The sequence below is a fragment of the Asparagus officinalis genome, chromosome 2, assembly GCF_001876935.1.
Source record: "Asparagus officinalis chromosome 2, Aspof.V1, whole genome shotgun sequence".
Lineage (NCBI taxonomy): Eukaryota > Viridiplantae > Streptophyta > Magnoliopsida > Asparagales > Asparagaceae > Asparagus > Asparagus officinalis.
The window spans coordinates 78,060,770-78,066,750 of NC_033795.1; positions in this window are offsets into that span (position 1 = coordinate 78,060,770).

Below are 5,981 nucleotides of genomic sequence, written 5' to 3' on the forward strand. Positions count from 1 at the left end.
AATTTGAACGTTCTTCTTATCATAAACTTAAATTCACATATTAGTATTAACTTAGATTTACATATTGGTATTGAACCGGGATTGCTCTGATAGATGTGAAAAGAATATCTGCGCATGTGATCAGCAGATCAACAACACAGATTCTCTAATCTTAATTCCTTGTCTTCTTGCAAACAAAGATGTAATGATTGTGATCACTGACCCTAACACCAAAAATGTAGTTACCTAACATACATTGCTACAACCTTTGTGAAGAAGCAACCTATGCATACAAAGAGCGAAGATAAAAGAGGGGGAGCATGATGCCAGTTGTTTCATGTGGCACCATGTGGAAAATACAAAGACAAGACAAGGCAGGTTCAGGGTTAGCCTAAAGCTTAGTGAGCTGCATCAGGTGATAGTTTTAGTAGTTTTTTTTTTGGAAGCTTCATGCACATGAGTCCTCCTTCTATTCAAGTGTGAAGTAATGTAGTCAAGTGCATCAACACAAACAGAGAGAGAGAGAGAGAGAGAGAGAGAGAGAGAGAGAGAGAGAGTGAGATTCATTACAAGTTGTTTATCATGTCTCATTGTAGGCCACACACTCCCTCTTCCTTCTTGCACAGTTCTAGATGTGCACATGTGAGTAAGAAACGAACAAAGCATGTCCATGCATGCATTTGAGGATAAAGCTAGATTTCTTTACTTAAGGACAATATATGATTTCATTCTCTTAAAGTTAATCAATGAAACTGATCAACTAATAAAGCATGTGAGATGATACTTATCTTTGTTACTTGTATCTTTCTAATAGAGTTTTTGGCAAGGATTTTAAAGACAAATGCACAATAAACTTAAGAATTAATTACCGATCTCATGTTGTAAATCTCGTCTTTTTCTCTCTGTCCAATGAGAAGTGTGTGATCAAAGTTTAAAAGGACACTCAAATTTTAACTCTTTCCTTGTCCTAAGAAGAGTTCAGAGATGCTCCAAAACCTACAAAAAGATGCACAGTTCTAAAGAATTCATGTGATATGATGCCACCTCCATCAGTAAAATTAGATGTAAAAGGATCTTAACTTCAATTCTTTTATTATGATCTCCCATGGGCTCTTTCTTATTGGCTTGCTAGCATAATTAAAGTTTAGTTAGCAGTACTATCACATTTTCTCTAGTAATATAATTGAAGTGGGGCCTTCATAATTTATTGGTGCATTCAAAATGTTTTCAACCCTTTTTCAATGCAGAGAAGGTTGAAGACAAAGAAATCAATCATGATTCATGAATCAAGCAAATGTTTATCTTATAAGCAGAAAGGCCATTACTCTTTACTCTGATGAACAATAGCTTTTAATATTGTAAAAGGAAAAGGGAGGAAAAGACACACCAAGGATGAGGGCTTGCTAGACAAGGGAAGCTTTACAGAAAACATCTCCTTCTTTTTCTCCTAGAAATAGACACCATTGTGGGTCAGTTGGCTCAGAGAGCATTAACGGAGGAGCTGATTAAAGTCCTATCCTCCCTTAAAGTTAGGTTTTTCTTGATATTATTTTGAAATTAGTCCCTCAAATTATTGAAATTGCTAGTTTATTCCCTCAAATTATTTAACTAACTTTTTGTCATGTCTATCTAGTTGTGTACTTTTGTTTAAGTTATTTCAAACTTGAACTTAAAACCTCAAATATGAGTTCCTGTACCAGTTAAATATGTTTTCTTTGAGAAAGGAAACAGGGCAGGTAGCCGTGTTCATTCATTAATTATAATATATACAGGATCTGGAAATAATCCATGGAGGTAAGGGCATTGATCAAGGAGGGAGCCGAGGGAGCGGACCTTATCGTAACCTCCACGACCTTACTAATCAAAGCCAAAATTACCAGCCAGGGGGGACACAAACCCAAATAAAGCAATGTTGGCACACTCAACAAAAACAGAGTATTGGTTGGCACATCCAACCTAAGCATAAACATAGTATTTTAGAATAAACAACAAGTATCAAAACAGACATGTCTGAACAGAGCTTCGAAAGGAGCCTAAGAGTTTGGAGGCTGCTGAGGATTCTGCTGATCAAAGTTGGAGGGGGCTGCATAGCAGAGCTTCTAGTCCCTGACCCTTGGCAATGAAGTTGATAGCGTCCGCCTTCTTTGAGCCTATGCTCCCTGACCAGAACAGATCGTGAGATGCCATGATAGAAGCGATCAAGTGTGGCATGGGGATGAGATTGTTATGACTCCTCCATATACACCAGCAAAAGGTTGGGAATAACACCTTCCAAAGTCTCTTTTGCTTATTGTCTAGAATGAAGCTACACTTTGATTCCAGAAGTGAATCAAATTTGCAGGCCAGATTACTGACGAAAAATTAGGAGTGTAATGATCCCAGATTGATTTGGTAAAGGAGCATGAATAAAGAAGGTGAGAATCAGTCTCTTCCTCTGATTGACAAAATGGGCATAGGGTAACTCCTGTCCAACCCTTTACTGCTAGCATTGCTCTAGTTTACAGTTTCCTTTTGGATAAGATCCAAAAGAAAATTTTCACTTTGAATGGAACAGAAGATTAACATATAAAGGAGAACATGGAATTTGAACATCCTCCACTGATAAGGAACTGTAGAATAATTTGACTATGAATTCACCAGACAGGTGCAGAGGCCATGAAATTGTTGTGCGCAGCGGAAATTTCGGCAGCACCTCCGGTGCGCAAAGTGCACAATAAGAGATTAGATCACAACGGAATTCTCGTTTCTCAAAGGAAACAAGAACCGAAAGCCAGATATCTCATCAAAGTGAGATATCAGCTCTTCCTCTCGTCAGCTCTAGGACTGCGCGTCGAGGGAACCTACAAGCTATTACAAATCACGGCAAGAACACAAATTTTTACGTGGTTCGGCAAACTGCCTACGTCCACGGGGCAAGGAGGGGGAGATCTACTATTAGAGAGAGAGATACAATTGGGTTTACAATCACTCAATCTAAACCCTCAAACAAACTCTCAAATCCCTCACACAAAATCTCTCTCAAAAGGATGCACAAAATTCAACCGCAAACCACAAGAAACTCACAGCCGAAAAACACCTCTCACAAACCCTTGCACTCTGTGTTTTTCCACTTGCAGCAGCAAAACAAATAAACAAATCCCTGCTCTGCTTTTTCTCTGCAGCCGCACAAAAGCACCCAGCCCTCTTCTCTTCTGCAGCCGCAAACAAATCACGCTCAAGTCCTTTGCTTTTTCTTCGTTGGCGGCTCTGAAGAAAACTCCTGCCTTGCTTTAAAAACTAGGTTAATCAACGTGCATTTATAGAGCACGAACAAATAAAGACTCGGGTGGGCCATCTCAAAAAAAATCCGCCCGCTTGTGCCGCTTGCTTCCGCGTTCCGCGTGGGCACGTGATAGCGCGTCTCATGAACGCGTTGGTTGAGTTTAGGTGGGCCCCCGCTTTTCACAATTCTCCACCTCGGCGAAATTTTCTACCAAAACTGAGCCGATACCAAAGCAACCAAATGTTCCACTTGTTGTGTCCAGTACGAACTCAATCCGCAACAAGTCTAGAACCCGAACGAGAGTCCAAACAATCTCACCCCCATCAACTAATCCAAACCGGCTGCATCATAAAGACTGCCTACGTATCCTCTTGCCCAAGGAATCAAGCCGAACGTAGTTCATCCAAACGGCCTCCAAAGGCCTCAATCCACTAGAAGAGTTCGCAACCCTTCTCCAACATCACGATCAAGTCTACGGTTGATAGCACCTCCAATGGCCCCAAACTGAAACAATCCAAACACCTCCACCTGAGATGAACCAATGGCCATATCCAGACTACATCTATCAGCTGCACTCGAATCAATTAACCGATCATCTGCATCCAAATCAACACGATTCCCAATCTGTGTCACATCAGCTGGAATCCCAAATGATACAGTATGATCTGAAGTTTCCACCCAACGTGGAGTAGCATCACTCTCCACCCACTGTGATGTCCTAATGATCTGATCACCACTCTCCACCTGACAAGAGTCAAACGTGACATACCTGCTCAGAACAAAGTCAGAAGCCAATACCTGATAATCAAACATGTCTCTGAATCCCAAATGTGCTATCGGATCAAATCTCACATCCACGATGTGACCAAGTGCTGGGTAACTAAACATCCGACGTAACCCAAAATCTAAAGCAGCTCCACCAGATCCAAAATCTCTACATGCAGCAGTTGGCAACCTATACATAAGATGACCCAAACATGTCGTAGCCCGCACATCAATGCCAATGCTCGACATCAAACGCCGATCCTTCTCCAGAAAGGAACAGCTCCCCAAATCTGCCATCTCATCACGTTGCCTCAAAGTTTCCACACCAATAAAGTGTCTCCTATTACCATGAGCTCAGCACAAATGCAGATATAGGTCCCTCTTGTACCTCCCTCTAACATCAGACTGAAGTACCTTCACCTTTCTGCCAATACACTTCCTCAATTTGTTGTGAGCTTCAAGGACTTCACACCAACGGAACTTGGTTGCAACCCACCAATGCCTAGAGCAATCCCCAACTGCGGAAACCACATACCTATTACCTCCCAATGATGCTGCTTTGGAAGGCCCCCGAATGCCTGAATGAACACCCCTCAGAAGACCCCTCGAATGATGGATAGAAGTGCCCAACTCCACCTCGGTCTTCTTGCTCATACCAATGAGTTCACAGGACTTCAAACTGTAGGTCAAAGCACTCCTCAATAACCTATGCACGGTATTACCAATCAAATAACCCAGCATCAAACAACGCCACAGTCTAGCTGAATATGATGAAGTCGTCATCTCCCTATCAATCGCCGTGCTTCCGAGCAAATAATACAAATTGCTCCTTCTGACGCCCTTCATCACAATCATGGATCCCAATGTGACCTTCAAACGTGCATCCACCAAGGTCACTTTATAGCCGATGCCACCAAAGCTCCTAGTGAAATGATGTTCTTCGACAACTGCAGAATGAACCTCACTTCATTCAACTCTCGCACCATCCCGTCACTTATCTTAATCCGAACAGTACCAATAGCACCAATAGAGCATGCATGTCCATTACCCATGAGCACAACATCCTCTCTTTCCATCTTCTGAAAGCTGGAGAACCAATCCCTCCTAGGTCAAACGTGGTATGAAGCACCCGAATCCAACATCCATTCTGTAGAGTTGGCAACACAAACTGACGGTAGTGCAGACAATGACTCTTGCCTAACATGAGAACTTAGAAGATGAAAACGATGACTCTTGCCTAACTGACAGCCATCACAGACACATGGAAATTTATTGAAGCTGACAAGAAGTTGAAACTGAGAAACTAGACGACGAAGGATGTGTTCATGAGGATGAGCTAGACAACGATGCCAACCAAGTAGGGAGGTGCGAGAACCGAAGTGGATGGAGGGTGGAGGTTGGTGTGGTCATGGCTGATGGAGGCGGTAGAGGCTGTGATGAACGGTTCCGTGGAGGATCGTGTTGCCCTGCAAATTCTTGACAACACAATGATCAGGATAGAAAATCATGTAGGTGTTGTTATCTCAATTTAGTTTTGAGACGCTAAGTAGGTTTTTGGTGAGATCAGTCATAATAAGAATATTCTTTAAATTGACAGACATAGACTTTGTAGGCAAAATAGTAGAGCCAGAATGAGAAATAAGCAATTGATTATCGTTACCAGCAGAGAGTTTGTCATCCCCGTGATAATCGTCTGAAATAGTCAATCGGTTGAGGTCATTAGAGACATGATCTGTAGCGCCCGTGTCAAAGTACCAGGCGGGGTATGTAAGAGAGGACGGGGAAGCATAGTGTGTAGAGTGCTCAGCCTGATGGTCAGATGAGCGATGATTGTTTCTTGGAGGTGGAGGATGCGTAGGAAAATCGGTGTGGTTGTTGCGATTGTAGCAATTAATCGCCATGTGTCCCATCTTGTTATAGATTTGATATTGAATGCGCCTGCGTGTGGTACCATCTGGGCTACGGCTACCCTCCA